Raw genomic sequence first — 17,447 nt, 5'->3', positions numbered from 1 at the left:
GCAGAGCATTAATCAGTCCAATGTATAATATTCTTAATGGAAGGGCCTCACAAGGATAGTAAAACAAACAAGTTTTTTTGTGTGTTTGTGTCCTTTTAAATATCTCTACACATAGATTACATTCTGCTCCACTTCTAAGTAACTCTGGATAAATTTGTGTACCAAACAATGTGAGCTGCTTCTCCATAACGCTCTGGATCACTATTCATTGTTTGTTGCTGAAGTTCAAGTTACTGGAACAATAAACTGGAAAACAAGATGTTCTGGCTATGTGACAAACCATTTAAATGTGTTATTTCTTGCTGGCTTAACAGTCCATCACTGCTCCACTTGTACTGCCCTGCTTTAAAGCTGAAGGACATAATAGTTTTGTTAAGCATGAAATCATTAGCAGCACAATGCTTTATTGTTGGGACTCATATGCTGTCACACAATGTATAAGAAAATACATCTAAGCAATATCTTAGAAAAATACATACACTGAATAGAGTTGTTACGAATTGTCATGAATACACACTCACTGTCCATTTTAACAGAAACATCTGCTCATTCATTCATTCATTCATTCATTCATTCATTCATTCATTCATTCATTCTTTCTTTCAGTTATCCAATCAGCCAATCATGTGGAAGCAGCACAGTGCCTAAAACATCTTCTGACACAGGTCAAGAGCTTCAGCTAATGTTCACATCAAAGACCAGAATGTGGAAAGAATATTATCTATGTGATTTATCCATGGCATTGATGTTGGTGGCAGATGAGTTGGCTGGAGTAGTTCTGTAAATGCTTGGAATTTCCTGGGAATTTCATACACAACAATCCCTAGATTTTACACAGGATGGTGCAGAAAACTTAAAGCACGGAGTGTGAACATTTTCCGAAGCTCTGGACCTGTATCTGCATGTTTTTAAGCTTTGTGCTGCTGCCACATGGTTGGCTGATTAGGTAACTGCATAAATGAGCAGGTGTACCAGTGTTACTATAAAAGAGCGTGGCGAGTGTATAGTTACAATCATCTCATTAAATGTTTAATGGCAGAAAGCTGACCGACCACAGCACAAGCATCTGGCTTAATCACACAATGAAATTCTAGGGTACTAATTACTGTACAGTGACATAAAATAAGATGCACTGTAAAACAATCATGTATCATTTAGTTGCAGAATTAACTGGTGAGTGTAAATTCACACAGTATTCAAAAGACTTGGCACAGGATTACAGAAACTGAAGTAACTGAAAGAAGAACACACACACATACTGTACACACACACGCACATACACACACACTGGAGCTGTGAGGCAGCAAATGTCCTTACTGTGCTACAGTGCCATCCCAACAATAACAAAAAAATCCAACAGCTCAAGCATCACCTTACCTGTTTGTTCATGCAAAGCACAACACATCAGCGAGTAAGAGGAAAGGCACTGTTTCAAACACTCATCTCAAAATCCCTTTCTTACTTCCAGCTTCTGGTGTCCAGGAGGCAGATAAATCAAACCATGTTGTAGGTCCTTGTTAAACAGCATATGCTCACACTGCAGTCATGCCACCACTCAACTTAACTGTGTCTGTTGACAGTAATGAGAAACAATGGGTAAGCTTAATGAAATGACATCAACGGATGACAGAAGTAGTCTTTCGAGAAGCCACAAGGCCTCTGTGGGGAAACAGATGGCCATCTGACACAAGGCTGGAGCTGATTCTGTTCCTGGTTTCTTAGATTAACTATACTGCAGTGGAGCTTTATCTGGCTAGAAGAAATCATTAGATCATTAGATATGAACTGGAATATCAGGACTTCACAGGCCATTCCCTGCTTTGGGAGTTGAACACACTTTAAAGGAGCAGCACTTTTTTGTGGTCAATTGCATTTCATACTGCCTCATTTAATAAACTTTCAACCATATCTGGACTAAAGTGTGAAATGGTGTTTTGTCTCTGGAAATCTTTAAGTAAACCACTTCATCAGTCACGCTATTAAGAATGGCTAGAAGAAAATGATCTCCACTTTGTGTTCTGTGTTTGTGCTCACCTCGAATGACACACACTCACATAAAATAACACACACACACACACACACACACACACACACACACAAAACCTAGAATGACACAATTACACTGACAATTTCACTATTACAAATAGGATTTGCAGTGAACATGGGAATATTCTCAGGCCTTAATAGATTTCCCAGTTCTCAAGAACTAAAAGCATTCTTCTTCATCCTTCCTGATTAGAGCACACTGTGTTTTCTACACTTAGCAAACAAAATATATAGCTTCCTCCTTGCTCAATGAACCAGAAATAAACTTCCTTTTCTTTACATTATGTGAGAGATGGCCTGAGACAGATCTACAAGATAAGCCATCGATCATAGCTTGATGGATCATAATCGCAATAAAATCATATTATTAAATTGTAAAATGTCCCTTTACAAACACCTGTTGGCACAAGATACAGCTTTGAACGTAGATAACACCTCCATTTTAGCAGAAGGGCTGTGTTTATAATTAGATAAATCATGTATACTTGACACTCTGAGAAAGAACTACTGTATGTGCTGTTAAGAAATTTTAGAAGTTCTTTGTCAAACATAAAGAATTAAACTACAGTATACGCACAGCAAAAATCGTTTCCAGTTGTGTAATATTATTCATGGTCCAGTTAATTGTGTCACATCTGGGAAGAAGTTGGCTGAAAGCTTCCTCAAGCTTAAACCTCCAGTTGGATGCAGTATAAATGCTTTGTTATGTTGATGTCTATTCAAATTTATTAGAAGCCAAACAAGTGGTCTCATGTACTCATGTGATTGTGTATTTTCAGTTAATACAGTAGAAATCTGTTTATAATTAAAAGGAATATCAACAAATCAGCTGAAATTGTATTACAATATCTGGAAAATAATTTTAGAACCAGAATCCACACACATCCGCAGTAGAAACTCTGGTGGACGATGAAAATGCTTGATCTATCAAAAATATCTATTTCATTTTTTTAAATGCTAATGAGGTTTTTAAACAGACACTCGTATTATTTTAAAAAATGAAAAGCCTATAAGCAGCAATTTTAAAATAGTAAATTTGGTGTCCGGGGGGCACGGTGGCTTAGTGGTTAGCACGTTCGCCTCACACCTCCATGGTCGGGGTTCGATTCCCGCCTCCACCTTGTGTGTGTGGAGTTTGCATGTTCTCCCCGTGCCTTGGGGGTTTCCTCTGGGTACTCCGGTTTCCTCCCCTGGTCCAAAGACATGCATGGTAGGTTGATTGGCATCTCTGGAAAATTGTCCCTAGTGTGTGATTGCGTGAGTGAATGAGAGTGTGTGTGCCCTGCGATGGGTTGGCACTCCGTCCAGGGTGTATCCTGCCTTGATGCCCGATGACGCCTGAGATAGGCACAGGCTCCCCGTGACCCGAGGTAGTTCGGATAAGCGGTAGAAGATGAATGAATGAATGAAATTTGGTGTCCAGTGATGATTAACACGTTTATTGGCTGAAATGTAGTGTGAGCTGCACAATGAAGAAATAATTTTCGACCAGTACAGATATTTATATTGCTAAATGTTTTAATCCATCCGTACATCCTTTTTCTCTACATTTTATCCTATACAGTGTCACAGGAAACCTGGAGCCTGATAACAGGGCACAGGCACAAACTACAAACGATTTAGAAACGCCAGTCAGTCTACCGTACCAGAGGAAACCCCAGAAGAACATGCAAACTCCATACACACAGGAACTGAACCCCCAGTCCTGGAGGTGCGAAACCAACATGTGTGAAACCAAAATGTTAATGATTTTTAAGAGACTAAGGTAAAATGCAATTGTATCTGATATTACCACACTCAAAACAATTCAATTATTGAGACTCATATTTAGAATGTCAGTTCTGTAAAAGTCCAGTAAAGCAGGTTTATACACTACTTTGAAAATGCAGAGATGGAATCAGTGGCAGGGTTTTTTTTTCCATACAGGAAGCTGGCGTTTCTTGTTCGAGATGCTCCAGAGATGGATATTTTAAAGGCCCAATTATGTGATGTAAACACAGAGACCGGCAGAAACAGAGCTGTAACTTTGACCTCTCTTGGGTTACACTTCCACTTAATATTATGATTGTAGTTGTGTACTGTGGGTTTTTATGTGTTAAATTTGGAAGAAAAAAATAACATTTTCTCTGCTTTCACTCATTTGTATCATCAGCTGAAAACTCTGTGATATTCATTCAGGAAAACTGAGTTACAGCAGGTACAAGGAATAAAATGTGATGGGTGCCTAAAATTATTTTACTATAATAATTGAAAATATAAGTCAACTATTGTTTCAGCTATAATACACCTAAAATTTCCTTGTATGCCATAACCCTTTTCCCAACTATTTATTTATTAGTGAATGACAAATTAACCATTTAAAGTAAACATAATTTACATCCCTTTACAAAAAGCTATTAATTCTATCAATGATTTATTGCTATCTTGATTTATAATAACCTTTATTAATGATTATTGTTTGTTAAATAATGTTAATGTTAGCCTATTAATAAGAATGTTTCATATTAGGCTTATATTAAGGGCTTATATAAACTTGTACACTTGTATATCTGTTCACTGACATACTAGTCCCTGTCAGTGAGTTATTGTAGAAAATATACTAGAAATTTAATATTAACTATTAATAACTATTAATATAAACCTGTGATTTGAATTACAGCTGAATTATTATGGTGACCAGGAAATGCAAACCAAAATAAATCTGTAAACAAAATAATAAATCAGAAGACAAAATAACAAATAAAAACAAATCAGAAAATAAAATAACAAATCAGAAAACAAAATAACAAATCAGAAAATAAAATAAATCATAAAATAAAATACCAAATCATAAAATAAAATAAATCATAAAATAAAATACCAAATCATAAAATAAAATAAATCAGAAAATAAAATAAATCAGAAAACAAAATAACAAATATCAGAGCTGCTGTTAAAGGAAATGTGAGAATTTTAAAACCACTGTCATATAAAGATACAACACACAGTAATATTACATTTAACAATCAAAACAAGATATAAGATTGTTATCTAATTTTATGACTCAGTATGGAGAAAACATACGGTTCTCTTTAGAGAAGATGTAATATTTGCCGTCTGGGTTCGAAGATTTATGTCTTGCATGGAGTAAGCCATTCCATACAGAGAAGTCTCCACCTTGATGTCCACCATTATTCCAGGAAAATTTCTATCCTGCTGAGCTGATGTCCAACACATCTGGCTCTAATATTCAGATGGTACAGAAGATCCTGAATCCGGTGGGTTTGATTAGGGCTGGAGTGAAACTCTACAAGGAAGCAGATCTTCAGGCACTGGACTAAGGCTGCAGGGGCGAATACCATGCCATGAATCAGTTTTATGAAATGTCCTGCTGAGTGCTGTTGAAGTAGGAATTCGTTGGACTTCTGAAAACATGCATGGCAGGTCAGAACAAAAAGTAACTTTAGTAAAGTTAGTGCTAGATTAAGCGTTCAGTACGTGTTTCTGCATAATCTCATGGGAAGGGAAGGACCATAAACAAGTACAAATCAGGTCTGTGTGCTAATGAAAGCACTTTCCTGTTCATGTCAGAGATCTGAAGTACAGATACATCCTTTTTACTGCTTCCTAGTGCAGATTGCAATTTCCGCTCCAAAAAAATGACACAATTTTAGAAGAAATGTAGGCAATAAGTACTTTTATTCTGCTTTACTATTAGAATTCTCAAACAATTCATAAATTAACAGCTTTTTAAAAACTGCCAGGTCTTATTCATAGTTGTCTAAACAAATTGCACGTTTGTTTTGACTTTTTTCAGTCCCTCCAGGATATCAACGATTTTTTGATTGTAGAATTGAACACAAAAAAAAAGAAAATGCCACAATATTCTGAGGAGCTCTCAATTTTTCAAAATTTTTATATTTTCCCCAGTTTTTGGACAAAATGTGGAATGTGATATCACCACAATGAATGAAACATGAATAGAGCTTTAACAGAAATTAATTTCATATGTGTCTTCACTGGTAGTAGTTTAAAAGAATTGTTGGGGCTGGATATCTGAGCAAATTACAACATTGTCCAGAGATATGTTTAACTCTTATTAAAACCTGATAGACTTTAACAGTTTACAGCATGAGCAGCGAACCTTCGCAGCAGAAAACACAAACAGGTTGCCTCTCAGACAGAAAATGTCCTTCAATTAAAGTGGGTGAGGTTGAAGTGTGCACAGAGAGCAATAGAGAAACCTGGGTCAGTCAGGGATTGTCAGTGCAAAATCTCAGTGTTATGCAATGGTGCTAGAAGCTGTTTTTTTTCCTGGCTCCCAATCCCTCTGAGACCAGTCTAAGAGCTGAATGCACACAAACTACAGACATAGCACACACCCATTCTGTTTATCAAGGCCAAAATAGTATCTCTGGTATTTAAAGCCAAATCTAGAAACAATACATTGCTATTTTAAAGGGCAGACTAAAGTCACTAGGGTGTATAGTTCTGTTTAAATACAATTTCAGCTTGTGTAAACAAGTGCTGTAATATAGGGCGTAATATGAAAAGTTATTAATATGAAATACCAAAAATGTTACAGTTCACCATTGAACAAGTGTCTACTTTTTTATAGCATATAAATGGGTAAAGTGAAAAATGTATGGCAAACAAAAACAGCACAAAAATCATTTGAAACACTTAGCACCAAAACAGAGAGGGTTATGTAGCAACCAGTAGTCGTGGTGAATGATGGCTACTAAGGCTATCAGTGATAAAAAGGTTTTCTGAGTATACATTGTGTTTATGTTGGTTTTTTAATTGTAAATGAGAAATTGTAAATTTTACAATTTTTATAATAATGTTAAAAACATTTTTAGATTTATGTTTGAAATATTTTTTAAAAATCCAAATAAAATATATTTTTTAAAAAAAAATCTTGGTGTGTGTATTTTTGTGTATCAGTGTTTGTTTTTCACCCATGCCTAAACAGCAACCCTTAAATTATCCCCATTTTGTTTACACTGGATTGTGACTAAAACGGAATGAGACCCCAAGGTAATTGCATATCTGACTCAGATAAGAAAAATATTAAATTCTCATTAGAAAATAAAGTGAGGATATAGGAAATGACCTCACTTCACTGTTGAAAACTTCACTTTTGGAAACTGTAACATTCTAAATTTGTTATCTTGCTTTCTACATTATTATCATATATTGATTTCTGATTGAATTTGATTGTAAAAAGACAAAAATGTACATGATTCAAAATTCTTATACAGTATTTAATAGTAAAAATTATTTTGACTTAAATTAGAAATAGACTGATACGAACAAGCTGATATGAACTCAAGCTTACATTGAACAAAATGACCACCACACCCCAACTTCTCCCGAAGCAGATTTGATTGTTTTGATTTTGTTTTGACTCACAAATAAGTCTCTTCTTTTACTGAAAAACATAAATGGTGAATAGTTCACAAAAATGTCATAATTAATTTCACAACAAGCACAAACTTTTTGAGAATCTGTGGTCGATAATATGGAAGTTGTACTTTAATCACCTATGATCTTATCGAGCTTATTGAAATGAAGAAAGTGTTTGCTTTGGAAAAACTAGCCTATGTGTAAAATACCCTATGAGAAAAAGTATAGAAGAAGATGTGATTGAGAAGTAGAGAAAAAAGGTGATAGACCTCTCTCTGTTTCTCTTTCTCTCTCTCTCTCTTTCACTCACTTACACACACAACACTAGGCACCGCATGTTACCTCCATTAATAACCGATAAGTTAGCGTGAATATGTGCATTTGTCCTCTGTTTTTTATTTTCTTGCTGCACATGGTCCAAGAACAGTTTTGCTCATCAAATGTCCAACCATTCCTCTGCTGTATATATACAAATATACAGGGCAAACTCACAGCAGATGGGCTCACCACAATGCTACCCATTGCTAATCCAATAAACACATCTCTGTTTAAATTGGTGTCACTCCTTTTTTCCCCTTATCAACTGACATGTTGATTCCCTCAAGCACTTCATGTTCAAAAACCAGGTGGAAAACATAATCTTCATAATGTTAATGGTAGAACAAATTCAGCATGAAATATTATACACTCAAGTTTATTTATTTATTGGATGTCAGAACTGTAGGGCGAATGAGTGTGTGTGTGCCCTGCGATGGGTTGGCACTCCGTCCAGGGTGTATCCTGCCTTGATGCCCGATGACGCCTGAGATAGGCACAGGCTCCCCGTGACCCGAGGTAGTTCGGATAAGCGGTAGAAGATGAGTAAGTGAGTGAGTGAGTGAGTGAGTGAGTGAGACCTGTAGGACAGTAGTGGATCAAGCGGTTAAGGCACTGATGGGTTCCAGGTTCAATCCCCATCACTGCCAAACTGTAACTATTGGGTCCTCAAGCAAGGGCCTTAACCCACACTGCTCCAGGTAGCACTGTATCAGGGCTGACCATGCGCTCTGGCCCCAACCTCCAAAGTAAAGTCAAGACACTAATTTAATCAAAGTAAATAATTGTGAGTAATTACTTTACACAATAATTGTATAAAACTGACAAAAGTAATCAAACAATGGTCCATATCTGAGGAATGCATTTTTAAACAAAAACATATGTTAAGTAGCCAAGTGAACTATTCTCAAGTGAACACCTTGTTTATCAAGAGCATATAAATAAGTGTAACATTAGCTGGCAGCCAAACTACAGCTATAAGCTATATACAGTATATAAGCTACTGTATATCGTTCTGGTTTTGCAGTAGCTTTCTACTGTTTGTTTGTTTTTTTGTTTTTTTGATAGCCCATGGTAATTCATAATAAGTTCATGTTTCTAGCTACATGGTTACACAGTTACATCATGTTTCTAGCTTAGCATAGTTACAGTTTATACTAAGCATTATTTTATAGACTGTAGCAGAACTTTACCGAGAAGATTCAAACTACTTAATACTTCATTAAACATGAAGTTAAGATATATAACTATGACGTGAGTCTTATGAAACTGTGCGTGAATAATGACCACTTTATGTACATGTTTATTACTTCATGTATTTATTAACAGGTAATGTATTGATTAACAAATTAAATTATGCTCTATAATAAAATATTTCAATTTTATATTGTTGGATAGACATAGACAAACATTATAAACACCTATAATTTGATTTCAACTTATAGATAGATAGATAGATAGATAGATAGATAGATAGATAGATAGATAGATAGATAGATAGATAGATAGATAGATAGATACAGTAACATTTATTCATTTATTTAGCAGATGCTATTTTCTATTACTATTTTATGGTTCTATAAGAACCTCAAGATTATACTCCTGTGAATCTTAGATAGAGGACATGTTTGATTTAGTTTCCCTTTACATGTTAATTAGTACATCAGCTAATAAACATGTACTAACACTGTTCACAGATGAAGACTCACCCTGTAGTTAGTGTTAGTACATGAATGTTCTAGTGAAGTGCTCCTAATAAAGCGCTCTGTTAGTGTATATACAGTCATAGGAACATACACCCTCCTAAAAAGTAATTAAAACCAATAAGATGCGTGTTCTACAGTTCAAGTCAATGTCCAGATCTGAATCCAACTGAGAATCTGAGGCACTGGTTGAAAATTGCAGTCAACAAACAACATTCAACTAACATGAAGAACCTGGAGCAAATCTACCAGACGTAATCAACGTAAATCACTCCCAGACAGTGTGTACAGCTTGGTGGAACTTATCCTAACAGACCTAAAGCTGAACATACACATTCTGAAAACATTTCATCTTCATTGCTCAAAGTTTGAAGAAATATTACAGTAGCTGCAGGTATAGCACTGTTCCACTAGCATGGTTTACAAAATAACCAAAGCAATTTAACAAAAACCTTTATGTTGTGGAAAACACAAAGGCGATCAAAAAATCAATGTTTATAATTTCTTCTCCAATTTTGATATCTTTATAAAATAAGTAAAATGTAAAATTAAGTATTGAACACGTCAGCATTTTTCTCAGTAAATATATTTCTAAAGCTGCTGTTGACATGAAACTTTCATCAGATGCAACTTGTAATAACAGTGTAATAAAATGTTCACTGTTCTATACTTACATATATACAAAACACTTTCAGCATGTTGTATGAACAGAGGAACAGAAGAGAACTGGACCAATGAGAAACATTATATTCAGCTCTTCATTACACTGGGGAAAGACTGACTCTAATGTGTGTAAAGGAGTAATTGAAAGGTGAAGGAGAAGGTTTCATGGTTTTCTGCAAAAGGAGTTGGGCCTCATTATACAGTACGGTTACATTGCAGGGTGAATGCAAACGATTATCAGAGCCTTTTTCAGTAACATTCCTTCCCTATGAATATCTCATAATCAGCCCCCAGTTTTCCTGCAAGACAATTCCACCCCTTCAATGTTTTTTTTTATTATTATTTATTAATCTTCAGTAACTGCTTTTTCCTGGTCATGTTGAGTTTCAGCCACACTTTCCAGGAGTTGGAAAAACACAGATTTTCACACCTAGAGGCACTTTACATGAACCAATCCATCTCCTGGCATGTTTTTATAAATGTCCAAGAAAATAGAGAACCCTGTTATTATGTTAATAATAGCTATTTAAATGCTGTTGTCACATTATATATAAATGTGTGACAAATATCTAATAAAACAAACTTTACTGCAGTAATAATAATTTATGGAAGAAGATTTTTCTGTATAATTTTGTATAAACAGTCCCTGAATGTCTTTTTTCACTTTTTCACTTGACATTATAACATCCAGATATCAAACAGTGACCTAACATTTGTCTTAAATCTGTCATGATAAACTATGTGTGCATATTTCGATACATAAACATTTCACTTTAGCACTTTAACAGTAAAGTAAAGGGAAAGGTTTCACAGAGACACTGTGCATGTGACAGGGGAAAAAGATCTGTTGTGTGTCTACTACATCAGACAAGCAAGTATAATGAGCAACCTTACAAAGCATCCGTAACTTTTTCTTTCTTTACAAACAGAAGTCACCAGGGAAATGAGTGCTCCCTGATTTCTTTGAAAACTGCCGGACCTGTTTATTTGTGATGGTGTTAATGCTTTATTTATTTTGGGATAATCTTGTGAAATAACAAGTCTAAAAAGAAAAACAGACTTAAGCAAGTTTAAGCAACATGTCACTAACGAGGAGACGATATAAACTCTGGTCCTTTGATGGAGGTCCTTGAGAAGCCGTTGATCATATCTGACCTAAGTTTCATGTGTTTACAGTATTTGCACAAATGCCAGTTGCAAATGCTTTATTTATCTCTAGGGAATATTTACAGTGTTGACAAACATTTTGAAAGTTTAAAGGCTGAAATGAGGTAAAGGATACAAGTATGTTAGGAAGTATCTTCATTTTAGGGGAAAAAAGATATTTCTGACAATAAAGTAAAAGGATATCAAAAAAAGATTATTCTTATTCTTACACACTGGATGGAGTTGGCTGGTTGCTGGATGGATTCATTTTGTTTACTTCTCCTTGGGAACAACTTTGACATAATATGAACTTATTTAACTGCAAGTATGTTTATGATGGTTAACACTGTTACACACACGACTTTAAGAAAAAGTGTGTTTTGTGATATCCAGTATAATTTAAAATCTGCAGTGTAGACAAGTCACTTTTGTCAACCAGTAAAAACAAATATGTTGTTAGTTTTCTGTAGCTACATCAAGTGGATTTGGGTTTTATTTTTGTTTACAATTGATAACAAGTGGCTTCATTCTTTCTTTCTTTCTTTCTTTCTTTCTTTCTTTCTTTCTTTCTTTCTTTCTTTCTTTCTTTCATCTTCAGTAAGTGTTTTTTGGTCAGTGTATGTGGTTGATCCAAAGCCTATCCCAGATTAAGTATACACCTTGGATGAAATGCCAGTCCACTGCGTGGGACCATGTACACACAAGTTTACACATATACAAATATACAAGGGCAATTTACTGTAGCCAATTCAGCAGTATTGCTGCTGAGACCCGGAAACCAATCTGATTGCAAAGCTTCTGCTCAAGCCAGAACAATATTTATCATGTTTTTCCTTAAACAACTGAACGCCTTCCTTAAAATGCTAAAAACTGATTTCACAAAAACTGATGACGCATTTAATCTAACTATGAATAAGTTGCTAAGAAGAAATATGGTGAGTCATAAATGTTGAAGTCAAGTCATGTTGCAGATAAATTGATAGATTTTATTTGTTGTTGTATGTAACCTGCACTTTGTAACATGGGCAGAAGTGCTAATGGATTGCATATTTATGTGTTCATAGGAGTTGGATCTAACTTTATAGACTGACTCATGTTTTACTGTAGATAAGATAAGAAAATAGCTGAAATTTCTCAGAAAATCATTTCTACCTTTGCCATGAAAGGTCTGATATTCCCTTTTAAAGCACTTTCTTTTTTAAGCATCTCGAACACTGAAGTTTTGTTTTATTAGTCAATTATAAAGGGTTTATGAAGCATTGATTTGTGAGCCTGGAGAAACTTTAATATATGAAGAACAATTTTTATTATTCCAAATGACTTGAAGATGATTTTAAATAAATACAAATATTCTGTCACTGTGATTAAAAAATTAATACAGAGAGGTCAAATTTGAACTGATCAGCCGGGGCTTATTTATAAACGTTTTACTAAGGTTGTGCTTAAAGTTTTACTTATTTTTAAAATTTGGTGATTTTCTTTATGCTCATGTGAATATGTTGATCCGATCTGTTTAGCAATGCCCACAAAACTCCATTAAAGGTCAGACCTGCATATCCTCTTCTTATATGGTGGCATTTCTTTTGTCATAATTGAATCACTAGGTCAGATTGAATTAGTCTTTTTGTGTGTTCTGTATTTTTCATATTCATTCATTCATTCATCTTCTACCGCTTATCCGAACTACCTCGGGTCACGGGGAGCCTATCTGTGCCTATCTCAGGCGTCATCGGGCATCAAGGCAGGATACACCCTGGACGGAGTGCCAACCCATCGCAGGGCACAAACACACTCTCATTCACTCACGCAATCACACACTAGGGACAATTTTCCAGAGATGCCAATCAACCTACCATGCATGTCTTTGGACCGGGGGAGGAAACCGGAGTACCCGGAGGAAACCCCCGAGGCACGGGGAGAACATGCAAACTCCACACACACAAGGTGGAGGCGGGAATCGAACCCCGACCCTGGAGGTGTGAGGCGAACGTGCTAACCACTAAGCCACCGTGCCCCCTATTTTTCATATTATTTTATAAAATAACATAAGTAACATAAAAGTAACATAACATAAAATAACTGATGAGATTTCATGAGATTTTCTCAGTGGTATTCTCTGTCCCTGACCTAGAGAACTAGCATGAGTTTCGATAGAGATTGATAGAGAGTACCATATCAAAAAAATTGATAGAGAGTAAAAAAAACAATTCAGTTACCTCCTAAATTCTGACTTCTTGTGAATCACAAGTGGGAGTGACATCATTTTTGACCCTGGTGAAATAGAAAGTGTTCTTTTGTTAGCAGCAATCTAGCCAGCTAACTGTGAAGACCCAAAAATTTGTATGCTGCTGATCTAAGGCAGATAAATGTATGTAGTTATATAGTTATAGTCTGATGCTGTGTGCAGCCCAAGTTGATTTGATCACTCGGAAAAAAGAGGAAAGGGCTAATAGTTGAGAAGAAAGAATTTCAAGCCGAAGGAGTGTTGTTGTTTTTTTCCTTGGGGGCTATGTCTGCTAAATGCTGTCAGTGTAATAAGTCATTTTAGACTTGACTGTTTAGTTCATGTGTAAGAGTGAGGTAATCCATGCAAATAATATGATTTTAAGTCAGTTAGTTTGAGAATTTAAACACACTCAGAATCAGGGGTAGGAAACGAAATCACAAAATTTTAATAAATAGCAAATTTTCTAGTGTACATGCTAGTGTAAATTGCTGAGATATTTAAGATATAAGAGTCATACATAAATTCATGTTTTTTTTTGCTTGTTTGTTTGTTTGTTTGTTTATTTTGGTATTTTGCCATTTTCTCTACTATATTTATTCATGAAAAAGTTCAATGTTTGAGATTTTCCTATTGATGTGAAGGTTAATCAGAAACGGTTTGGATTGTGTATCTAAAATATCTTCATTAAAAAGTTATTAAAAAGACAAAATGTTTTGTGTTATTAAGTGAAGTGTATTCACTGGAAGCAGTAGGTACAGTAGGCAAAAATCTAAAACTTTCAAGAAAACAGATACCTTAAGAATGGTGAAGCCATTTGTGTAGTTATAACACACACACACACACACACACATAGGGGAAATTTAGCATCAGCATTTCTCCTACTGACATGTTTCTTAGAGACAGGAGGAAATTAGAGGAAAAAGCTTTAGCCTTAAAGGGTTAAACAGAAAAAGTTAGACATTTTTATGACCCTTTTTATGAGTTGTTTCTTGTTATCAGGGGAAACATTAATTAAGGATTTCTCATTTACAGTGACAAATTGTGATTATATTTAGATTTCATTCAGGGCTTAGACCTCCCACAGAGCAGACGGGATTTCAGGACAGGCTGATGTATGCAAGCAGACCTGGATCAAAGCAAAAAAATGAGTCATTGTTGTCCTGCCTTGGATGGAAAGTTTTTCTAGGTGACTGCCAAGACATCCATAAGCACAGAGCATTTTTTTTGGTCTTTGTGTTGATTCTCAGCTCTGAAAGAAGATCACATTGTACATAAACATGTGGATTGTGGGACGTTTATTTCTTCTCATATTTGTTTGAAAAGAAGCTTTAGATAAGATGGATGAAGTTCACACCACTCTTTCAGATGCTTTTGATGATCTTTAGAACCCTATATCACTTTCTCTCTTTCTTTTCACTTTCCACACTTTCCAGGAAAACATTCCTCAGCTTATTCCTCCATTTAGAAACAGATCCTATGCTGCAGCTGCTGTGGATAGACATTTTTGCTTATAGCACTTCTCTTGTCAAATATATAATCCACATGTATTTCTGCTCACCACTTTACCAGCCATGCTCAAATAGCAATCACACTGTGGTCAAAGTGAAAATATGCTGGATGTCTTTCACTTTCACTGACTCATTCTATTGTATTCCCCAGTTACACAGTTTTAAAAAACGAAGTTACAGTTGACCCTCATTAAGTCTATTTCTTGTCAGTTTCTTTTATCTACAATTGATCTGGTTTTCATTTCCTTCTCTTACTGTCCTCTTCTGGTCTTTCTGATCTCACATGATATGTGTGCACACAGATGTTCGTCAATTCTTGTGTCCAAAGGGGAAAAGAATCTTCATTCTACTTTAATCATTGATTACACAAAACAATGAAATAATCAGATATGGTCTCCATCAGTGTAAATATCTGCTCCATGACCTTAAACAGGGTCTAAATAATACAAACAGACAATTTATAACTAACCAAAGAGTAAGAAGTTTATTACGTCAGTAAAACACCTCCGTCTCAGAATGCCTTTTGGGTGTTTACTCTAAAAAACTGAAAAACATTCCTTTCTTTTGGTGTAAGACTCGTGTCTACTTCCAGAGGCATTAATCTAGAACTTACAGTACACTAATATATCTGTATGTCCTATCTGCACTTTTGAGTAGTGCAGTACTAGCAAATTAAGGGGTATGTACAAGCTCATCTACAAGAGTAAAGATAGTCAGTCTTTGCAACAAGCATGTTTTAGTTGTTCTGTAATGTTGCATAACGTCTCATATTCGCCCTTACACTTCCCGCATTATAGCTGTCATGTGATAGGGAAGAGCTAGCAAGTGGGTGGGAATGGCCAGTGACTGAAATAGGGAGAAAAAGCAGTAACGATTCAAAAGAAAAACAACAGTATTAGCCAGGACAGTGAAATAAAATTAGATAAAATTCATTTATACAAAAAGACAAATATGTACAGAGTCTTTGGATGCTGGAGATTCTGTCTCAGAGTCTAGCTGATGCTTTAAATGAAGACCCACATTGACCTGACCCCAGCTTAAAAAGTGCTAGAAATTCTAATCAACTATTAGCAAGTCTATTCTCTGTCAGTTTCTTTGTCTACAGTCTCTGACACTCATGTAAAAAAGTGAGAGCTCAGAGTCTCTGACTTACTGGAATAATTGTTAAGAATGGAAAAAATGACACATCACAATGCATTGCATGAGTGTAATCAGCCTCTATTGTCATACACGTCACTGTGAATATCTGTTTCATGATCTTATACAAAGCATGAATGTTACAGTGGATAATAAACGTCTACACATCTGGGTTAAAATTGCAGGGGTTTTTTTCTTGATGAAATCAAGACAAATCCTGACAGATCTTTTTCCACTTTTAGTGCAATATAGCAATCAATACAATTTAAGTGAAAAACAAACAGAAACATTTTAGGGAAAATAAAGAAAAACTTACAGCAAGCTGAATGCACAAGTGTGCCTCTCTTTTATAATGGTTGAATGTGACTGTGCTTATAATAAAGCAATTACATTCAAGCTCATGTTCAAACATAATTATCATACGTCTGTGATCAATAAAGTAATGAAGCTGATGAATGAAGATGACCAGCTGTTTCTGTAGACTTCATCCAGTTGCTGAAGCCACAGTCCACAAAGACTCACTGTCAAAAGGCATTGACCAGGAGAGAAGTACAAAAGAATTCCAGTACATTTTTGAAAGTCTTCATCAACAGGTGAAGAAAATGGGGCAACAAACTAAATAGGGCATTACTCTAAAACTTCTGAATGAACAAGAAAGAAATTTATCAGGGTGGCTGCCAAGGGGCAAGGGCCCTACTTCTAACTTAAGAGCTACAGAAATATCTGGCAATTAATGTTCATGTCCTAGTTGCAATGATTTTTTGTATTCTTCACACGTCTAGCAAGTCTGATGAGACCAAGGTAGAACCTTTTAGGCATAATTCTAAAAGATCTGCATAGTTATTTACTCATACCTCTAAAAGATTTGTCATTTAAAAAAGACAGAATATCACCAAAAGAACACCATACTCACAGTAAAGCATGGTGGTGGCAGCATCATGCTACAGGGCTTTAGATGGGATTGGGGTCCTAGTGAAGAGGTAGAAGATTGGTAGAGGTAAATTTATTAGAGATTTAAAATGATTCTATGATGTGAAATGTGACAAAACTATCGGGCACAAAATATGGAAATAATACAAATTCATGAATTTTGACTTTTTGAGTGCTGAATGTTGTATTGATTCTAATGGCTGTTTTCCTCTGCAGACATTTATATGGCCTTTAGAGCATGCACTTAGCCTTTCCTGATTAGATTATTGATTGCACAAAAGCTCTGGGACAAACAGGGCTCAGAGATGTGGTGTTGTGAAATCTAGTCCAGGGGAGAATTCTTTGATTCCTCTTTTTTAACAGAAAGAGCAGAAGATGTTTGAG

The 17,447-nt window shown here is 35.5% G+C and overlaps 1 long non-coding RNA gene across 1 annotated transcript in view; it reads right to left on the bottom strand.

Annotated features, from left to right (window-relative positions):
• Positions 1-976: 976 nt before the first annotated feature.
• The window catches only part of LOC132861603 (uncharacterized), a 32,775-nt gene continuing 16,304 nt past the window's right edge, over positions 977-17,447 (bottom strand). The window contains exons 2-3 of the long non-coding RNA XR_009649950.1: positions 5,110-5,450; positions 977-1,570 (exon numbers count right to left, since the gene is read on the bottom strand). This is a non-coding gene — a long non-coding RNA (uncharacterized LOC132861603). The remainder of the gene's footprint in view (positions 1,571-5,109; positions 5,451-17,447) is intronic.

Source organism: Tachysurus vachellii, chromosome 18 (assembly GCF_030014155.1).
Source record: "Tachysurus vachellii isolate PV-2020 chromosome 18, HZAU_Pvac_v1, whole genome shotgun sequence".
Lineage (NCBI taxonomy): Eukaryota > Metazoa > Chordata > Actinopteri > Siluriformes > Bagridae > Tachysurus > Tachysurus vachellii.
This window is presented reverse-complemented; position numbering and strand designations above follow the sequence as displayed.